General features: G+C 43.4%; 1 pseudogene across 1 annotated transcript; it reads right to left on the bottom strand.

Moving 5' to 3' along the window:
* Window positions 1–1,137: 1,137 nt before the first annotated feature.
* Window positions 1,138–8,075, bottom strand: LOC308233562 (protein FAM118B-like; annotated as a pseudogene). Its single transcript has 5 exons — window positions 7,893–8,075; window positions 3,858–3,963; window positions 3,062–3,205; window positions 2,434–2,825; window positions 1,138–1,235 (listed from the first exon to the last, which is right to left on the bottom strand). The product of its transcript is annotated as a protein FAM118B-like (transcript).
* Between the last annotated feature and the right edge of the window lie 14,689 nt (window positions 8,076–22,764).

Below are 22,764 nucleotides of genomic sequence, written 5' to 3'. Positions count from 1 at the left end.
CACAGGGGGGTTAGTGAGGGACGACCAAACGACTGAACAGAAGGCTGCATGGGGTGACCAGGCCAGCAGGGGAGATAGTGAGGAACCACCAAAAGACTGAACAGCAGGCTGCGTGAGGTGACCAGGCCAGCAGGGGGGTTAGTGAAGGACGATCAAATGACTGAACAGCAGGCTGCGTGGGGTGATCAGACCGGCAGGGGGAGTATTTGGGGGTGACCAGGTTGGTGGGGGGGGGCAATTGGGGGCAACAGGCCAGCAGAGGGGCAGTTGGGGGCAACCAGGCTGACAGGGGGGACAGTTGCGGCAACCAGGCCAACCGGGGGGGGGGGGGGCAGTAAGGGGCAACTAGGCCTGCAGAGGGGGCAGTTAGAGGCAACCAGGCCAGCGGGGGAGCAGTTAGGGGCAACCAGGCCAGCAGAGGGGGGCAGTTGGGGGCAACCAGGCCAGCAGGGGCTCAGTTAGGGGTGACCAGGCTGGCAGGTGGGGGGGCAGTTAGGGGTGATCAGGCCGGCAGGGGAGCAGTTAGGAGCCAGCGGTCCTGGATTGTGAGAGGGATGTCCGACTGCTGGTTTAGGTGGGATTGGACCTAAACTGGCAGTCAGACATCCCCCGAGAGGTCCTGGATTGGAGAGGGTGCAGGCTGGATTGAGGGGACCCCCTCCCAGTGGACAAATTTTGTGCACTGGGCCTCTAGTTTCTATATAACATAAAGGGGGCCTTAAAATAGCAGATGTTTAGATTTCAGAAGGTGCCTACCGGTTCTCAGATGGAGCTAGGGGAACACAGAACAACTGTCAGTACCTTCGTGATTGCTGATCATGAATTACTCAGGGAGCTTTTATAGGTGTGAACAAGGCACTGGAGTGTGGGGGTGGTTAGTGAATGAACATATTACAATATTATTCTGTTGACCATTTACTCAACCCCTTTTTATATATTAGGATGTGAGCCTCTGCTGGGCCATTCTTCTGAGTGGAAGATAGATGACAAAGGAGAGGAGCAGGAAGGAAATAATACAAAAGGATTTTTGTACAGTTTTCTCTTACTTGTGGAAAATTGAAAATATGACAGTTATTTCATCATGAATCAAAATAAAATTTGAATTTGTACAGTACTTTCAATCCAAATAGGTAGCATTTACTCTGTTGCTTGGCAGAGCATAACTTTTTCAAACTCATTGATGGTATACTCTGACTGCTCCTGGGAAATCTCCCCCATTGGTCCTACCTGGAATCCTGTTATCAGCAAAACAGATTTCATAATCAACACTCTCCAAAATATATTCTGTCAAACCATTGGCATAGGAAGAAAGTTATTAGGAAAAGGGGTTAACCCCTTCCTCCAGACACCAGTGAGGCCATGTTGGCTGACACCAGATCACCAGCTCTTAGCTCTGGATTCCTAGCACTTCCCTGGAGATGTGCTGGCCACAGTACTACTTGTGACCATGTTTTCTCCCACCACACTCTCATGCCCATTTCAGTACCCAGAATAAGGTGGCTATATAGATGAAACATAACTGAGGTGTTGTTTTAATTCATCCAGTGAGTGATTCCAGATTATAGACAAGTATCCCTGGTGCTTAACTGCATCTGCAATTTCAGGAAAGAAAACACTAGAAGGGTCAAATCAAGCTGTACATTTTACACAGGCACATATTTGAACATGCTCAAGCACCTGCACATGCACACATGTGTGTGCACGGGAACAGATGTGCACACATGTGCTCACTAAGGGGAAGGACTGGAACACTGGACACAACCTTTTAGGGGGAGCCTCCTGAGGGGAAGGACTGTTGTTTATTCTTTTTTATTAAATGAACAAGCTTTAACACAGCTCAGGAATGTAAAATACTGCACACTGTAAAAGGTCTAGAAAACTAGAGCTTCAAGTCTTGTTTTTAAAAAGCCATTAAGCTTAAGTGGAAAACCAAGAATGGAGTACAGAACTGCAACGAGGGCCATGGTGGTTCCACAGTGTCTACATCCAAAGTCCCTCATTGCAGAGCAGCAACCTACTCAGTGGATATCACACTGATCTGTGCGTGGACACAGGCATGTCCAGCCTAGGGGTAGGGTGGGGAGCTGCGTTGTCACTTGGGTATTCTCGAACTGGAACAGACCTCATAAGACCAAGAACCAGCCAGCATGAAGGATTAAATTGGAATGCACACACACACACACACACACACACACACACACACACACACATCCCCTGTAGGTTGGCTACCCCCAACTTTCAACTTCTGGCTTTTGGTTTTTCCTAGGAGCTGTGATGGGTTCTTTTAAGTTTACTGTTAAACAGTGTCCATGGTAGGGCCTTATTGCTTGGTCTTATGTGGTAACTTCTGTAGCGTTCTGTACTGTGGTCTCTCCTTTCACTGTGTACTGCAGATGAACCATTTAGCTAACTCTTTCACCACCCCCAACTTACCCCTTGTGGAGAGCTCACAGGTCAGTCGCTTGAAATGTTCTGGAAGATCGCATATTTATTTCCATAGCAGATGACCTTGATCCCTTTGTCCAGCATGTTTTCTCAAAGCTTCTTGAACTCATCTACATCTCCTGTCCAAACAAGCATGAAACATTCTAAGAATTATGCTTGACAGCCTCCAGAAAAGGGCTTGGGAAATGGTGTCATCCATAGTCTGGCCACAATCCAGGGAAAGAAATGACTTGTTTTCATAGAGTTTCTGAACCTCTCTCGTAACTTCAGTGTTCCTGAGCACATTCCGGTACCCAGCTGGATGAAGGACAGTGCATTAGGGTTGGTGTAGACCCCATGGATGTGTAACACGCTCAACTTCTGCTTCTGTTGAGCCCACTCTAGAACCTATTGTTCATCAGTAAGGTCAAGGGATTCAGGTTGTTTCCCCCACTATGCTGTGTACAGTGCCACAGTGCCAGGAAATTGTCGAAACCTGTAGTCGATTCCAGGGCTCCATTTTCCATCAGGTAGAGAACTGACTGAAGTGGCTGTTTTCCAGAGTCTTCTGTCTTTGACTCCAAGTCATCAAATAGTTCATATAAACAGTCCTTGAAATACGTGGATCGAACATTACTAGCACGAGGAGAGAGTTTCTGAATAAGGTCATGGGCAACATGAACAAGATTCTTGTTTTCATGGAGACATTCCTGAAATTTTTTTCTCTCATTATCTTCTAGAAGATCAAAGTCAGTGACAGCACCACGAAGGCCTGAATTAACTGTTAGGGTTTGGCCAGTGACTCGGGCTGTGAAATAATTCATAACTGAGAGAAGAGATAGATGCGGGGAGGAAATTTATTTTACTTTCTGAGGGAGAAAAGGGCCAAGTATTGCTCATCAATACAGGACAGGGGAAGAAAGAGTGGCTTTCACTTTTAAAGAGCAATTGGTTGCTGTTGTTAGATGACAAGGAAGGGAGGGAGTGATTGTGTTGAAGTTGAGCAGATATGGGGGTGGGAGGGGTGTGTCTTGAAAAGTTAGTTTGTTTGCTTTTCAGGAGATAGTCTGGCAGATATCCTAAGGAGATGTCTTATCGGTATTTTTCCCAAGCCTGTAAAACAAGCTTAGAATAAAAGTTATGAAGCGTTCAAAAGAGGTTTGTTTGAAGGGGAGAGAGAAGGGAACTTTCTACTAACTAGAGAGTCCTTGATGTGAATTATCCCTGATTGTGAAAACAGCAAGGAGGAGGAAGATGCAGGAATGCAACCTTGGGAGTAGCTTATCTTGTCCCAAAGTTTGAACAGAAGAGCTGTCTGAATCAGAGGAGCCAAAAATCTTGGGGTTTAATTACCAGGTGTTTTTCATAAATTGTGGAAGGTCACAGAAAAGATAAAGAAAGGCCTTTTTCTTGTCCCTACATTAACCCCTTACAGGATTTCAGGGCTGGAACCTGAGGTGCAACCATAGCACTGATGCGTGTTCTGATCACCAACACAACTTCCCACAGCTTCTTACTTTTTAGAAGCAGCATCCTGGGCTTTTTTCGGGGGTGGGGGGGGGGAAGGATGGGGCGGGGGGGGGGGGGGAAGCACCATCATGGAAGGATCCAAAACTCTTGTCTATCTCAGAAGATTGGCTCCTTGTAGAAGCCATCCAGTTTCTGTTGGAAGCATCTGACAATTCCATTCTGATCTCCTCTGGATGCTGTGTATTCCTGGTTTTCCACCCATCCCTCTAGTGCAGCAGTCACCAATCTTTCAGACCTCACGGACCGCCAGTGGTCCACGGACCACCAGTTGGCGACTGCTGCTCTAGTGGAAGTTCTTTTTTTCCTGTTCATTCTGTGTCAGCTCCAAACAACCCCACTATAACTTTATTTTTTAGAAGTCACTATTTTACTATAATAAATCCTTATTTTCCTTGTGATAATCACCTTTAAAAATTAAAACTGGCCCTGGCTGTTTAGAGCATCAGCCTGCGTATTGGGTTGTGGGTTGGCTCCCTGGCCCGGTCTAGGCAGGTACAGAGGCAACCAATCGATGATGTTTCTCTCTCTCTGTGCCCCCCCGCCCCACCTTCTCTTTCACACTCTCTAAAAAATCAATGCGGGGAAAAATATCCTCGGGGGAGGATAAAAATTTAAAACTGAGTAATTGCCTTAACTCCATAAATGAGTAATAAATGGATAACATTAGCATGATTTTAATGTTTTTAGAATTATAAAAGCAATGCACTTTATAAAAAATTTAACCACCACCTAAAGGAGAATTGATTTGCAAGTGTTGCCTTCAGAGGTGACCATCATGAGAGGTTTGGTGGGCCTATCTCAGGCTCTCTGCTTCTCATTCTGTCTCTTTATGTTGCTGTCACATGCATTTACACATATGCATGTCCGCCTGTTGAAATCACATGTTGTCTAACAGGTGGGCTTCTGGATGCAGACAGTTGGTCCACATGTCTCACCTAAGAGCATCACTGAGGTCTTTATCTGCGGCCCATAGAGACACCTGCACCTCCTTTAACAGCTGCTGTGCTCCACTCCTCCGTGTGAACCAGGGCGGGTAAAACCCCGGACCTCTCTACATGGACATGAGTGTTTCCCGTACCCGGCTATTTCACCAGTGCTCTGATGGGTGGTCTTGAAAATACATCTTTTAAAAATTGTACAAGTATTTCTGTGGGGTCACTTCCTGGATGAGCATTGCCAGGAGAAGGTGAGCACCCGTGGGAGTCTGAAGGGTCCTGCACGCTGTTCTTTCAGAGCTGGACCTTTCCCACTTCTCTCTAGGGGCTCTGCTGGGGCCTCTGTTCTCAACCTTTGTCCCAGGGCTGCTTGCCTCCTGAGGAGAAGCCTGCCGGTCTGAGCGTGCCAGCGCTCTCCCCGCAGTGTCTACAGGGTGTGTGGTGCCACTGGGAGGTCAGGTGTCTCGGACATGTACTGGAGTGTGCACTGCCTCTCACTGGAAATGCATGTGTTTGCTCTCTGTCCATTTTCAACACACTGCCTTTGGAGAGTTTCCTGCATGACAGGGGTGTTAAACCTTTCTCTGGCCTTGGGTTGTAAGGAACGCTTCTCAGTGTATGGTTTTTCTTTCCAGCTTTCTGCATTTTTCTTGCTTTTGTTTTGGGCACAGGAAGAAACAGATGTTTCCCGACTGGTTCCTGGCTCTGGGGCCTCTACTCTACCCTGAGATTACACACATTCTAACTAAAAGGACTTTTTTTTTTTAGATCGAATCTTTAATTCATCTGGAATTTCCCTTTCAAATAACAAAAATCCTAGTGCAAATAAAAACAGAGAACAAACTAATCTGTCCCTTCTTGAAATATGTGAGCAGCCACAGAATGGCAACTGTGGTAGGATTCCGTTTAGAGGAAACCTCCAGATTAGGCAAAGGAACACAGACAGAAAGCAGGTTAGAGGTTGCCAGGAGCTGAGAAAGGGAGGGATGGGGAGTGAGTCTTTTGGTAAAGGGTTTCCATTTGGGGAGATAAATATTCTGCAAATAGATGGTGGTGATGTTTGCACAGCCTCGTGAGAGTACATAATGCTCATGATTTGCACAGTTTAAAACAAAAAAATTTTATGACATGTAATTTACAACTTGAAATAAGTTAAAATATACAATAGTTAAAACAAAAATATTAAATAACCCTGAAACAAATGCTCAAAAGGGGAGGGTAAAGCGAGTTCTGGGTCGGGGAGCCATTCAAGAGGCTCCATAGCTGGCACTGAGGAATTTCCTGAAACCAGCTCTTTTTCAGGGGTGGTGGGTAATGTGCCAGATCCATTGCAGGCACCGGCGATGGTTCTACCTGCAGAGGGATGGGTGACTTTCCAGCTCTTGGGCAAAGGTGCAGGTGATGAATCCCCCAGTCAGGTGCTGTGGAATGTTGCTCACATGCCATCTCCTGCTGCAGGCCTGCTGATCAAATGGATGCTGGTGCTGGCTGCAGCTCTGGAGAGGCTGCTGGAGTTGACATTCCTCCAGTTTGGGAGCCGCCTTTACTTCTGCACTGGCTTCTGCACTTGTATCTGGCTCCTGAGGATGTGCAGGCACTGAAGCTGGGCTAATGCTGGCGCTGGAAGAGGAGGAAAGATCACCCATGTGCCTGCCTTTCCATGTACCCCCCCACCCACCCCCAGAGACAGAACACAGTCAGAGCCCAGGACTCACCATAGGACATCTTCCTCCAGATGGGTGGTCTGAAGCAGACTTTGTTCCTGGCCCAATGACAGACTCCGAGTTTCCTTTCTACGTGTCCAGCCCTGCCCCCTGCCTATATGCTCTCATGCACCCCACTGCCTTCTCGTGGTTGGCCTTTGCCTTGGAGGAGGGGGTGCTCCAGGTTCTCAAATCAAATCCAAGGGAGTGGGCACAGTGCTCCAGTTCAGGGCTGCATATGAAGAAGTGCACATGGGTGGGACCTGGGAAGCATCCAGGGCAGCCTCTGGGCCATCCCAGCCATGTCTGGGCCCTGTTTCTGGAGACCCCTCAGTAGCCAGTCAGCCCAAGCTTTCACTGACCCTTGTTGGTTGGATGGTGCACCTGCATTTCACCAGGGGAGATGGAGTGGTTGTCCCCATTGACCACCTCCTGAAAGACCTCCTGAGCGGAGCTCTGTGATGAGAATGGACATTATCCCATCTGGAGGCATCAGAATCTGGGGGACATAAGATTCCCCTCTAGGGCTCAAGAGAAACCTCAAGCAGAGGATAGCGCTCTGTACTTCACGTCCACCCAGCCAGCCTTGACCTGTAGTGTGAACATGACCATCCAACCTGGCTTCTGACACCTCCTCAACCTACACTCTTTTCAGGGCAGGCTCTCCCTATGTGAAGCCCTCCTGCTTTTCACACACACGGGGAGGAGCCTAGAGATGTCCAGGTGGGATCACAGTGGTGGCCTGGACTGGACTATCCCAGATCTTCCTGTTACCTTTAAGTTCCTCCAGGAAAAAGGACAGACATGCCTGGGGTGAGATCTGACTCAAAGTCTGCAACTTTCCTGAGGCCAAGGCCTTGAGACCTGGCGATGCAACAAGTAAACATGCTGCTCCCTGGAGCACCTCTAGCTAAGTGAGCTGGGTAGGAGCTTATATAGACTGTGGCTGTCTGGTTACCCAGGTTCTGAGTTCTGTTGAGCTCTTTCATGAGGAAGTGAGTTACCTGCCTGGGTTCCCCTACCTGAGCTTTCTCCTGGGACAAGAGCTCCAAAGGCCCCTCTGGGCTGCTGACTGTTCCTCTGCACCACACACCACACACGGTTACACCATAACTGTCCCTACATAGAGTCTGACCAAGTGAGGGGCTTAGTTTACTTCTTTCATGTCTTTCCTGTCCTTTACCCCCTGACATTCGGGAACCACCGGGGCTCCTCTGTGACACCCTTCTCAAGATGTTGAGTGACACCCCTTGGTCCTGACCCCAATGCCATCCTTCATGCGTCAGAGTGAGAGGCTCACCATGCAAAAGCCCGAAGTGAGGCTTTGAATGTGGTTGCAGAACCTGCACTGCCTGTTGGTGACCTGTAGTGCCTGCCCCTCACTGGTGCAGGTGGCTGTCCCCGTAGACCATCTCCTCCTGATATCTGAGTAGAGCTCTGCAATGACAATGACTGGCAGCCGGACCAGAGGCATCAGAGCCATGTCAGTTCATTATCACTGCTTCTTTTCAATCTTCTGCTCTCAGATCAGGCCTGGACCTGTGTCTGCCCAGACCTCCGCCAGGGGGATGAAATTCACCTCCAAGGATCAGGATAAACCTCATGCAGAGGGATCTGCCCCACACTACAGATCCATTCTGCCAGACTCCACCTGGAACGCAAGCATGACCAGCCTACCAGCTTCGGAACCCTTCTCAGCCTGTTCCTGCTCAGGACAGGCCCTTTCCACGGGAACCTTTTTTCCTCCACACACACATGGGGATGAAACATTGAGATGCCCAAGTGGGGTCAGAGTGGTGGCCTAGCCTGAACTGGACCACCCTGGGCCTCCATTTGTTTGTTACCCTGTGAGTCTCTCCAGGGAAATAGCCAGAGGCTTTTGGTTTGAGATCTGATCCAAAGTCTGCAACATCTAAAGAGCCTGTCATTGTGGGCTTTCCTCAGACCACAGCCTCGAGATATGTGGACGCTCTATTGAGCTTCTCCAGCAAAGTGAGCTAAATAAGGGCATCTCTAGAATGTGGCTGCCAGTTACCAGGGTTTAAAGTTCTGTGCCTGGGTTCCCTGACCTGAGCTTCCTCCTGAGGCAAGAGCTTTCCAAGGGCCCCTTTGGGCTGCTGACTTCTCCCCCTGCACCACCACACACCATACACAGTTTACACCATAACTATACAGGGTCTGACCAAGTGAAGGGTTCAATTTACTTCCATTTGCTTTCTTTTAACCACCTGCCATTCAGGAATGCATGGAGCTCTTTCTGCGACACCCTTCTCAGGATGGCACTGTTGAGGGATGCCCCTCCATCTGACCCCAAAGCCATCCTTCGTGCTTCAGAGTGAGAAGCTCACCATGCAAAAAGCCATAAGTGAATCTTCTAAGGTGGTTGAAAGCCTCATTCTCAGCCATCTCTCTCCTCAGGCCATTGCAAGGTGTCTCAAACCTGTTTGCTAATTACCTGGAGCCTCCGGAAAGTGGGCATATGCCTGCCTCCTTTAAATGTCCTTGAGACATTTCAGTAATTAGTAATTACTTCTCTGTTCCTACAACACTGAGACTCTTTGTCCGTTAGGTGTGCTCCCCACTAAGGCTATGCTGACAGGTGATGAGTCAGCCAGTAGCTGCACAGTCAACAAAGAGGAGAAAGGAGAGAAAATGAGCAGGCCATGCACACTGAGTAACAGAGAATTAGATAAGTATTCCTAGCTAAAAGCATCTTGAAATTTGCATTCAAAAATGAAGACATTTGGCAAAAAGATTGCTGATGTCAGGTAATGGGTAATTCTATTTCAGAGAAGTAGCTCAGTGGGGAGAACTTGGTCATCCTGATTTGATCCAGCTTCCTCACCTGTCTCCTCCCTTCAGTGTTTTCTCCTATAATCTGAGCTCAGCCACATGACCAGAGAGAACATTCTCAACACCATCCCACCTTTTTTTTTAAGGGGTCCAAAATGGCAGCAGATTAAGTGGAAGCTATACTGACCCTCTCCTAGGACCAAACGGGAATTACAACTAAAATATAGAAAAAAAATCCCGAATAATCAACTGAAGACTAGCTAGAGAGAGTCCTTATAAGCAAGGATGTAAAGTGGAGACTGCATAAAGCCTGGTAGGAAGTATGGAGGCATGAGAGGGCTGGCTGGGCTCCCACAGAAGGCAATTGAAGTTCTGGAGGGATATATCAGTTGTGGGGGTTCCCACTGACAACTCTGGGGTCTAAACCCCAAGCTGGGCTCCTTAGCTCAGAGCACCAGAAAGGAGAAAGGTGCCCACATAACATCCGGTTGTGAAAAGCAGCAGCATTGCTGTCTGCCAGGGAGAGATGGCTGGAAATATAGGCACCCTCTTAAAGGGCCAATGCACAAAATTTTGTGTGCAGCCACTCACCTTGGACTCTGGCAGAGGGAAGGCAGAGTGGACTAGAGCTGTGTGAGGAGTTGGGGGCTCTAGGGCTAAAATTTAGAAGGCAGCCACCTGGTTTCCTGTGCTGAGTTATTCTCCCATACTGCAGAAGACATCTTTCTCCGGCAGGCTTTTAACTTCCAGGCAGCTTTTGCTTGGGGGAAAGCAATCACTCCACCCTGCGGACCCTGAGGCTCATTAAGAGACTGAGAATAACAATCAGCCTGCAGGCAGAGGTGGATCTCTGGATACTTTGAGTCTTTGCCTGATCTGCTTCTGGACCAGGGGCTAGGAAAGCAGACCTTGGTATGCATCTTGGTCCTTTCCAAAGGCACCCAGCTCCAGCAGAGGGAGCCACAAGCCGTGGGTTGCTGATAGCTCCAAACATGGTACTTAGGGCTAGTCACAAACAGCATCTGACATTGTCCTTCACAAAAGGACTGGGAGTCATAGCAGATCTACATAATACATAGAAACAAATCCAAACAAGCAGCCAAAATGGGGAGACAAAAAAAAAAAAAAAAAAAGTCCAAATTCAAAGAACAAGAGAATTCTCTAGAAGAAGAGCTAAATGAAATAAAGATAAAAATAAAGATAAAAAATTTATCAGCTATAGAGTTCAGAATAATGATTACAAGGATGCTCAACAGCATAAGAAAAGATATAGAAACTATGAAAAATGATCAGTTGGAAATGAAGGATGATATAGCACTAATAAAGAACACATTGGATGGAACACGCAGAAGATTATGGGAATCTGAGGATTTGATCAGTGAATTAGAAGACAGTGTAAAAAAATCAATCAGAATCAGAGAGAAAAAAGCAATTAAAAACTAGGAGGACAGCTTAAGAGAGCTGTGGGATGACATGAAACATAACAATATTCCCATAATAGGAGTTCTAGAAGGTGAAGAAAGTGAGCAAGAGATAGAGAACCTATTTGAAGAAATAATAGCAGAAATCTTCCCTAAGCTGGTGGAGGAAAAAGTCACACAAGTTCTTAGAAGCACAGAGAAGCAAGAAGAATCCAAAGAGGTCCACATCCAGACAGATCATAGTTAAAAAGCCAAAAATTAAAGACAAAGAGAGAATCTTAAAGGCAACAAGAAAAAAGGAAGAGCTTTTTTTTCTACAAAGAGCTCCCATAAGGCTGTCAGTTGATTTTCTTCAATAGAAATTCTACAGGCCAGAAGGGAATGGCTTGAAGTATTCAAGTTAATGTAAAGCAAGGATCTGAAACCAAGATTACTATATCCAGCAAGGCTATCATTCAAAATAGATGGTGAAATAAAGAGCTTCCTAGACTAAAAAAAAAAAAAAAAAAAATGCTAAAGGAGTTTACCACCACCAGACCAGTATTGTAAGAAATGTTAAAGGGACTGCTGTAATAAGAAGAAATAGCAAGGAAGAGAAATAATAGTATAGGCCTAAAGAATTAAAATGGCAATAAATAAGTACCTATCAATAATGTTAAATGTAAATGGATTAAATGCTCCAATCAAAAGACATAGGATAGCTGAATGGATAAGAAAACATGATCCATATATATGCTGTCTACAAGAGACCCACTTCAGAACAAAAGAATCACACAGGATGAGAGTGGAGGGATGGAAAAAATTTTTCCATGCAAATGAAAACCAAAAAAAGCTGGAGTAGCAATACTCATATCTGGCAAAATAGACTTCAAAATGAAGGCCATAATAAAAGATAATAAAGATCACCACAGAATACTAAAGGGAATGATCCAACAAGAGGATATAACTCTGATAAACATATACTGGTATGCATGAATATAGGAACACCTAAATATATTTTAAAAACTCCTGGAGGACTTTAAAAGACAGATTGACAGCAATACAGTCATAGTAGGGGACTTTAACACCCCACTGACTTCACTGGATGGATCTTCCAGACAAAAAATTAACAAGGAAATAGTGACTCTATATAACACACTAGACCAGATGGATTTAATTGACATTTACAGAACATTCCACCCAAAAGTTGCATAATATACATTCCTCTCAAGTGCAGATGGGTCATTCTCAAAGATAGACCACATGTTAGGACACAAATTAAGTCTCTACCAGTTCAAGAAGATTGAAATCAGATAAAGCATCTTCTCAGATCACAGTGGAATGAAATTAGAAATCAACTACAGAAAAACACCCAAAAACATTCAAACACATAGAGGCTAAATAGTATGTAATTAAACAGTGAATGGGTTACCAATGAGATCAAGAAAGAAATCAAAAACTTCCTGGAAACAAATAAAAATGGACACATAGCAACACAAAATTTATGGGACATAGTGAAAGCAGTCCTAAGAGGGAAGTTCATGGCACTACAGGCAACCTCAAGAAATAAAATTATTAATAAACTATTAACCCTGCAACTTAAATAATTAGAAAGATAATAAGAAAAGCCCAAAGTAAGTAGAAGCAAGGAAATAAAGATCAGAACAGAAATAAATGACATAGAGGCTCTAAAAAAAACACAATACAAAAGATCAATGAAACCAAGAGCTGGTTCTTTGAAAAGATAACCAAGATTGATGAACCAGTAGCCAGACTCATCAAGAAACAGAGAGAGGACCCAAATAAAATCAGAAACAAAAGCAGTGAAGTAAAAACTGACGCCACAGAAATACAAAGGATTGTAAGTAAATATTATGAACAACTATATGACAAGTTGGACAATATGGACTAAGTGGACAAATTCCTAGAAAAATACAATCTTCCAAACCTGAATCAGGAAGAATCAGAAAACCTGAATAGGCCAATAGCAACTGATGAAATAGAAGCAGTAATTTTAAAAAACTCCCAGCAAACAAAATCCCTAATCCAGACGGCTTCCTGCTGAGTGGGGGCATTGTCAGGAGCCCAGCAGTCAGGTTTCTGTCAGGAGAGGAGGATCTAGAGGGCCGTAGAAAATCGGGTTATCCATGGTTCATTTCCATGACCACTTGTAGCTTGATGGATTCTAAGCAAGAGGGTATGAATTGAGTTAGACGGTTGAATATATAGGGGCCAAACAATACTGCTAGGAACAGGCAGGCCAGTGGTTCTAAAAAGGGTAAAAGCCATGAGGTTAACGAGGGAAAGCATACCACAGATTTGGGCCCGAATCTCAGGGGATAGAGAGCGCAATGCCTGTTCCCTTAATCAGCCTGTTTAAGAATAGCCTGTGTTCTAGTTTCTATTCAAAAGAGCTATTGACATATATACAGCAAGAAGTATTGGCAAATATTTAAGAAAACTAAATACATCCAGGGCCCAGTTTAATTCATCGGTGAAAAATAAAACTTTGAAGACAATTAATGGAATGAAAGTCTAATATTCACAACTGTGTATTAGTCTATTGAAGTACAATTTTCCCCCCTAAAAGCACCCTCTTTGTTATTAAAGAGCCAAATTAAGATCAATTTATTTACTGTATGAAGTCTAGTTTCAATTTGGCCTGGTTGTTTGCATGAACACGATGTATGGGCTCTTTTAAAATCTGCTTTGCTGGAGTTCCATGATTGAGCTTTAACTAGCCCCTCAGTGCAAAGAAACTGAGCCACCTAGGTGCCATCAGGTTTTCCTGTAATACCTACACACTTGGATGAATTCCTCAAGTTCTTGAGGTTCCCAAAATGTCGTGAAGTTCCTTCCTTGCTATCTCACAGGAAAGTAACGTTCGTTCCTTACCTGGAAAGACTGCCCTGAACCATGTGAACAAGCAAGATACTGGCTTTCTCCAAGGGGCTCTTATTGGCGTCCTGAGGCCTTCTAGTGACATCAGGGTCCAGGCATGTCTCTCAGACATGACACTCCAGCAAGTGTCCTGGTTAATAAAACAGCAATTGGAACCTGGTCTTATTGAATTCATGCACTCTGCTGGGGCTGGGTGCCTTTGGAGGGATCAGGTAGGGAGAAAAAGATATAAATTACCAAATTATTTTTAAAATGTCTCCTTGTATTTGGAAGGTGAAGAAAATCCTTGTCCTTTTAACAATGTGGAAAATAACCAAATTCTAACACTGTATTAGCTTACTTTTTTTTTAATTTAATAAATCTTTATTGTTCAGATTATTACAATTGTTTCTCCTTTTCCCCAACATAGCTCCCCTCCACCCGGTTCCCACCCCACCCTTTGCCCTTATCTCCCCCCACACTGTCCTCATCCATAGGTGTACGATTTTTGTCCAGTCTCTTCCTGCACCCCCCATACTCCTTTCTCCCTGAGAATTATCAGTCCACTCCCTTTCTATGCCCCTGATTCTACTATATTCACCAGTTTATTCTGTTCCTCGGATTTTTTAATTCACTTGATTTTTAGGTTCACTTGTTGATAGATATGTATTTGTTGTTCATAATTTTTATCTTTATTTTTTTCTTCTTCCTCTTCTTAAAGAATACCTTTCAGCATTTCATATAATACTGGTTTGGTGGTGATGAACTCCTTTAGCTTTTTCTTATCTGTGAAGCTCTTTATCTGACCTTCCATTCTGAATAATAGCTTTGCTGGGTAGAGTAGTCTTGGTTGTAGGTTCTTGCTATTCATCACTTTGAATATTTCTTGCCACTCCCGTCTGGTCTGCATAGTTTCTGTTGAGAAGTCAGCTGACAATCGTTTGAGTGCTCCCTTGTAGGTAATTAACTGTTTTTCTCTTGCTGCTTTTAATATTCTCTCTTTGTCTTTTGCTCTTGGCATTTTAATTATGATGTGTCTTGGTGTGGTCCTCTTTGGATTCCTTTTGTTTGGGGTTCTGTGCACTTCCTGGACTTGTAAGTCTATTTCTTTCACCAGGTCGGGGAAGTTTTCTGTCATTATTTCTTCAAATAGGTTTTCAGTATCTTGCTCTCTCTCTTCTTCTGGCACCCTCATAACTCTGATGTTGGTACGCTTGAAGTTGTCCCAGAGGCTTCTTACACTATCTTCAACTTTTTGGATTCTTTTTTCTTTTTTTTTGCTTTTCCAGTTAGTGTTTTTTGCTTCTTTGTATTTCAAATCTTTGACTTGATTCTTGTGTTCCTCTAGTCTGTTGTTGGGTCTCTGTATAATATTTTTTATTTCAGTCAGTGTATGTTTAATTTCTAGTTGATCCTTTTTCATATCTTCGAGGGTCTCGTTATATTTATCGGCCTTTTCTAGGATATTCTTGAAAAGCCTTATAACCGTTGTTTTGAATCTATATCCAGTCGTTTGTTTTCCTCCATTTCTTTCGTTTGTGATCTGTTTCTTCGTCCCCCCATTTTCACTGCTTCCCTGAGTTGGTAGGGTGGCTTTGTGTGCTAGGTTTCCTATATGGCCCAGTGGATTGGCCTCCCCAGTTAACCTGAGGTGGACACTTTTGGTGCACCCCTTTGTGGACTGTGTGTACAGCCTTGTTGTAGTTAAGTCTTGATTGTTGTTGGTATCACTGGGAGGAATTGACCTGCAGGCCAGTTGTCTGTGAGGATCAACTGTGTCTACACTGGGAGATTTTCGGTGCTGGAGACAGCCTTATAGGATTAGCCTTGCCAGATTGCAAAAGCCTCTGTGCTCAGCTTAGAAGGGGTGGAGTCTCAGGGCGGAGCAGACAGTCTTGGCTTCCCGTCAGCCCTGCCCTTGCGCGCAAGTCTCCAGACCCCTGCCTTCCACGGTTCCCGAGTTTCTGCCTTACAGTCCAGATTTCCCCTGTAAGAGTGTGGGTCCCCAGCGGCTCACCCGGAACTGCAGTTCAGTGCAGTCGGAACTGGGGTTCAGTGCAATCAGGAGCTTCTGACTCCCTTTCGCTAGGGATAGCCTGTGGTAACCTCCGCAGTCAGTCTTTGTGCGCACCCGCGCCTCCAGACCCCTGCCGCTGCGGCTCCCCTGAGTCTCCGAGTCTCCGAGTCTCCATGTGCCTTTCTCTCTACCTGACAGTCTAAACTCCCCCTGTTTGAGCCTGGGTCCTCGGGGTTTCACCCAAAACTGAGGTTCAGTGCAGTCGGAACTGGGGTTCAGTGCAGTCGGGGGCTTCCTTCCCCCTCCCACCAGAGAAAGCCAGCCAGGCACTCAGCCGCCCTTCCTCTCTGGGCGCGTGTGTCTCCGTACCTCAGCTCTTTGTCACTCCTTCTCCGTGAGCTTTCCTCTTTCCTTCTAGTTGTAGAATTTCCACTCAGCCAGCTTTCCTGTGGTTCTGGATGGTGTCCATTCTGTCTTTTAATTGTAGTTTTGAAATTGTTATGCGGGGTAGCAGTTTAGGTGCTTACCTATGCCGCCATCTTGGTTTCTCAACTTACTTTTGATCTTTAAATTTATTTAAATAAATTTATTACTCATGAGAGTACATGCTAGTTCTTCATTTTAAGGAGTTTTAAAAACCACTTAAAGAAAGGATTTTTAAAACTCCCTTTAGGGGAGGATCTCAGTTGAATTCATTAGCTTTATGATGATATACCAAAATGAGGTTTATTCTCTTAATTTGTCCTTGGGTATGGTCAGCAAATGACACTAATTGGATTTTTGCTATCTGTCTCCCTGAGTAGGGTGCTTTAAGCCAGCAGTTGCCAACCTTACGTACCTCACAGACCACTAAATTCATAATTTTAAATCCCATGGACCACTAATATGATTTTTTTTTAAAGATAAATACAAGAGGAAACCAAGATGGTGGTATAAGATATACACCTGTATATGCTGCCTCTCACAACCACACCAAAATTACAACTAAAAGACAAAATGTCTGTCACCCAGAACCACGGGAAAGCTGGCTGAGTAGAAATTCTACAACTAGAAAAAAAGAGAAAAGCACATTGAGACCGAGTAGGATGTGCACAGGCATGGAAAAGCAGAGGTACGGAGGCGTGCAAATCGGGCTGGCGACTGGGTACACTGTTTTTTTCAACCCGAAGGGAGATACAAGCTCCCGACTGCTCTGAACTCCAGTTTCCAGTGAGACTCTGGGGACCCAGACTCCTACGGGAAGAAACTGGACTGTCTGGCATCGGGTCGGAAAGTGAGGGTGGCTTTCTCACAGAGGTGCGTGCAGGAATCATTGTTTACTGTGCTGGGGGATGGAAGGCAGAGGCGCGGAGACGTGGAGACACCGAGACGGCTGACTGGCAGCCATCGCTGTTTACTGCATCCCGGTGATTCCCTGAGACCCCGCCCCACCCAATTTACAAACCCACCAAAACTGTGCGCAGCAGCTTTTGCATATGAATGGCCTGCCCTTTCGCAGCTTAACCTGACAAACTGCAGCTGGGTCAGACAGCTCCAAAACTTCAAAACTCCAAGAAAAGAGGAGAAATCTGCATATCTTGCTGTAGCTCCTGCTGGGTAGCCTCAGACAGTAGCTGACCTGCACCTCCTTAGAGATCCAGGAGCCAGTGTACCTAGTGGTCAGTGTGAGACGAAAACAGATTTCAACTCCTCATATCCATAAGTGACACACTCAAGCGGCAGACTCAGTGGCACCAAAGCCCCACTGAAGCAAGTCCTGCCCCATAAGAGTGTCTCTAGCGCAGCAGTTCTTCCATTATAGACACAGTGGGTCCTCACAGCCAATTGGCCTGGAGGTCAATTCAAGAAGATAGAAATCATATCAAGCATCTTCATATCAAACAGTGTACCAACAGCAATCAAAGCTTAACTACAACATGACTGTGAACTTAGCCCACAAAGGGGTGCACCAAGAGTGTCCACCTCAGGTGATTGGGGAGGCTGAACCACTGGGCCCTATAGGTCACCTACCACACAAAGCCACTCCATCAACACAGGGAAGCAGCCAAAATGTGGAGATAAAGAAACATGTCACGAATAAAAGAAATGGAGGAAAGCAAACCACTGGATATAGAGTTCAAAACCACAGTTTTAAGGTTACTCAAGAATCTTCTAGAAACCTCCAAGGAACTTAGTGAGACCTTTAAGGATCTTAATGAGAATGCAAAAAAAAAAAAAAAATGGAAAAGGACCAGTCAGAAATTAAGCATATATTGTCTAAAATAAAGAATAATATACAGAAATTCAACAGTAGACCAAAGGACCCCAAGAATCAAACCAAAGATTGGAAATATGAGGAAACAAAAAAACACCCAACCAGAAAAACAAAAAGAAAAAAGAATCCAAAAATATGAAGATAGTTTAAGGAGCCTCTGGGACAACTTCAAGCATACCAACATCCAAATTATGGGGGTGCCAGAAGAAGAGAGAACAAAATATTGAAAACCTATTAGAAGAAATAATGACAGAAAACTTTCCCTACCTGGTGAAAGAAATAGACTTACAAGTCCAGGAAGCGCACAGAACCCCAAACAAAGGAATCCAAAGAGGACCACACCAAGACACATCATAATTAAAATGCCAAGGGCAAAAGACAAAGAGAGAATCTTGAAAGCAGCAAGAGAAAAACAGTTACCTACAAGGGATTACCCATACGACTGTCAGCTGATTTCTCAACAGAAACTATGCAGGCCAGAAGGGAGTGGCAAGAAATATTCAAAGTGATGGACAGCAAGAACCTACAACCAAGATTACTCTAAGCTATCATTTAGAATTGAAGGTCAGATAAAGAGCTTCACAGACAAGAAAAAGCTAAAGGAGTTCACCACCACCAAACCAGGATTACATGAAATGCTGAAGGGTATTCTTTAAGAAGAAGAAGACGAAAAAGGTAAAGATAAAAATTATGAACAACAAAATGACAACAATACATATCTATCAACAAGTGAATCTAAAAATCAAGTGAATAAAAAATCTGAAGAACAGAATGGACTGGTGAATATAATAGAATCAGGGGCATAGAAAGGGAGTGGACTGACAATTCTCAGGGGGAAGGGTGTGTGAGGGGTGCAGGAAGAGATTGGACAAAAATCTTATACCTATGAATGAGGACAGTGGCGAGGGGTGAGGTCATGGGGTGCGTGGGGGGGGGGCGGAAATTGGGTGTAGGGGAGCTATGGGGGGAAAAAGAGGAACATCTGTAATAATCTGAACAATAAAGATTTATTTTAAAAAATAAAAAAATAAGATAAATACATTTGTAAAATAATGATCAGAGAACTTCCATTTTATTCATATGAAATGCACCTATTTAATATAACATTATAAATACTTATTTAATTATAACAAAATCTTCAAAGGTTGTTTAATTGTAACAAATTTATTAAATTAATTTTAATGTTTATGAAATAATTGAAGCTTATTTAAGTGTTACACATTTTTAGAGTGTGATATTTGCTCCTATTTGCTTGAAATACGTTTATGGATTTTTGGCTCCAATGATGTTACTGCAAGACGGAGAGCCGTATTTATTTCAAGCTGAGACCAGTACTGAGTTTTAATTGCTGTGACAGATGAAAATGTTTTTTCACACAAATATGTTGTTGAAAATTAATCAAAATTTTCATTGCTTTTTCACTCAGCAATGGGTATTCACTTTTTTATTACTTTTTTAAACATATTTTTTATTAAAGTATTATATGTGTACATACCTTACCATTGCCCCTCCCACCCAACTCCCATACATGCCCTCACCCCCCAATGTTTTGCATCCGTTGGTTATTCTTATATGCATGCATACAAGTCCTTCGGTTGATCTCTTATTTCCCCCACCTCTCCCTAACCTTCCTGCTGTAATTTGACAGTCTGTTTGATGCTTTACTGCCTCTGTATCTTTTTGTTCATCAGTATATAATGTTTTTTATTATCCACAAATGAGATCATGTGGTATTTTTCTTTCATTGACTGGCTTATTTCACTTAGCATAATGTTCTCTAATTCCATCCAGGTGCCTACAAATGGTAATAATTCCTTTTTTATGGCAGCATAGTATTCCATTGTGTAGATGTACCATTGTTTTCTGATCCAGTCATCTGCTTACGGGCACTTAGGCTGTTTCCAAATCTTAGCTATTGTAAATTGTGCTGCTATGAACATAGGGGTGCATATATCCTTTCTGATTGGTGTTTCTAGTTTCTTAGGATATATTCCTAGGAGTGGGATTACTGGGTCAAATGGGAGTTCCATTTTCAGTTTTTTGAGGAAACTCCATATTGTTCTCCACAGTGGCTGCACCAGTCTGCATTCCCACCAGCAGTGCACGAGGGTTCCTTTTTCTCCGCATCCTCGCCAACAGTTGTCGTTTGTTGATTTGTTGATGATAGCCATTCTGAAAGGTGTGAGATGGTATCACATTGTCGTTTTGATTTGCATCTCTCAGATAATTAGTGACTTTGAGCATGTTTTCATGTGTCTCTTGGCCTTCCTTCTGTCTTCTTTAGAAAAGATTCTATTTAGGTCTGTTGCCCATTTTTTTATTGGATCATTTATCTTCCTTTTATTAAGTTGTATAAGCTGCCTGTAGATGTTGGAGATTAAACCTTTATCAGTGATAACATTTGCAAATATGTTCTCCCATAGAGTGGGGTTTCTTGTTGTTTTGTTGATGGTTTCTTTTCCTCCTCAAAAGCTTTTTATTTTGATGTAGTACCATTTGTTTATTTTCTCCCTGGCTTCCATTGCCCTGGGGCAGTATCAGTGAAGAAGTTCTTTCAGCATATGTCTGAGATTTTGCTGCCTGTGGATTCCTCTAGTATTTTTATGGTTTCCCGTCTTATGTTTAAGTCTTGTATCCATTTTGAGTTTATTTTTGTGTATGGTGTAAGTTGGTGATCTAGTTTCATTTTTTTGCATGTATCTGTCCAATTTTCCCAACACCATTTATTGACGAGACTGTCTTGACTCCATTGTACGTTCATGTCTCCTTTGTCAAATATTAATTGCGTATAGTGGTTTGGGTCGATATCTGGATTCTCTATTCTATTCCATTGGTCTGTAAGTCTGTTCTTGTGCCAGTACCAGGCTGTTTTGAGAACAGTGGCTTTGTAATACAGCTTGAAATCTGGTATTGAGATCCCTCCTACTTTATTCTTCTTTCTCAGGATTGCTGTGGCTATTCAGGGTCTTTTTTTATTCCAGATGAATTTTTGGAGAATTCTTTCTAGGTCTGTGAAGTATGCCATTGGTATTTTAATGGGGAGTACATTTAATCTATAGATTGCTTTGGGTAGTATGGACATTTTAATGATGTTGATTCTACCAATCCATGAACATGATATGTTCTTCCATCTGTTTCCGTCTTCCTCTGTCTCTTTTTTTCAGTGTCCTGTAGTTTTCCGCGTATAGGTCTTTTACCTCCTTGGTTAAGTTTATTCCTAGGTATCTTAATTTTTTTGGTGCGATGGTAAATGAGATTGCTTTTTTAGTCTCTCTTTCTGTAAGTTCACTATTGGTGTATAGAAATGCCATAGATTTCTTGGCATTAATTTTGTATTCTGCTACATTGCCGAATTCATTTATTAAGTCTGTTAGTTTTTTGATGGAGTCTTTCGGGTTTTTTATGTACAATATCATGTCATCTGCAAATAAGGACAGCTTTACTTCTTCTTTTCCAATTTGGATGCCTTTTATTTCTTTTTTTTTTGTCTAATTGCAATGGCTAATACTTCCAGTACTATGTTGAACAGGAGTGGTGAGAGTGGGCATCCCTGTCTTGTTCCTGTTCTTAGGGGAAATGGTTTTAGTTTTTGCCCATTGAGTATGATGTTAGCTGTGGGTTTATCATATATAGCTTTTATTATGTTGAGGTATGATCCTTCTATTCCCACCTTGTTGAGAGTTTTTATCAAGAAAGGGTGTTGGATTTTTTCAGATGCTTTTTCTGCATCAATTTATATGACTATGTGATTTTTATCTCTCAATTTGTTTATGTGATGTATCACATTTATTGATTTGCAGATATTGTACCATCCTTGCATTCCTGGGATAAACCCTACTTGGTCATGGTGTATGATCTTTCTGATGTACTGCTGGATCCGATTTGCTAGAATTTTGTTGAGGATTTTGGCAACTACGTTAATGAGGGATATTGGCCTGTAATTCTCCTTCATTGTGTTGTCTTTATCTGGTTTTGGTATTAGGGTGATGCTGGCTTCATAGAAGGAGCTTGGAAGTGTTCCTTCCTCTTGAATTTTTTGGAATAGTCTGAGGAGGATAGGTTTTAGTTCTTCCTTGAATGTTTGGTAAAACTCTCCTGTGAAGCCGTCTGGCCCCGGGCTTTTGTTTGCGGGAAGCTTTTTGATGACTGCTTCAATTTCTTCCATAGTTACTGGCATATTGAGCTATTTAGATTCTTCCTGACTGAGTTTTGGAAGGTTATATTTTTCTAGGAATATGTCCATTTCCTCCAGGTTGTCCAGTTTGTTGGAATAGAGTTTTTCGTAGTATTTTTTAACAATCCTTTGTATTTCGGCGGGATCTGTTGTTATTTCACCTCTTTCATTTCTGATTTTGTTTATTTGGGTCCTCTCTCTTTGCTTCTTGGTGAGCCTGGCTAGAGGTTCATCAATCTTGTTTATCCTTTCAAAGAACCAACTCTTGGTTTTGTTGATCTTTTGTATTGTTTCTTTGGTCTCTATGTCGTTTATCTCCACTCTGATCTTTATTATTTCCTTCCTTCTGTTTACACTGGGCTTTTCTTGTTGCTCTTTTTCTAACTCTTTGAGTTGTTGGGTTAGGTAATTTATTACCATTGTTTCTTGTTTTTTGCAGTATGCTTGTAGAGCTATGAACTTCCCTCTCAAGACTGCTTTCGCTGAAATATGGCGGCGTAAGTAAACACCTAAACTGCTGCCTCGCACAACAATTTCAAAACTACAACTAAAAGACAAAATGTCTATCACCCAGAACCACGGGAAAGCTGGCTGAGTGGAAGTTCTACAACTAGAAGGAAAGAGCAAACAGCATTGAGGGGTGCACAGGCGCAG

Source organism: Plecotus auritus, assembly GCF_963455305.1.
Source record: "Plecotus auritus genome assembly, chromosome: 9".
Taxonomy (NCBI): Eukaryota; Metazoa; Chordata; class Mammalia; order Chiroptera; family Vespertilionidae; genus Plecotus; species Plecotus auritus.
This window is presented reverse-complemented; position numbering and strand designations above follow the sequence as displayed.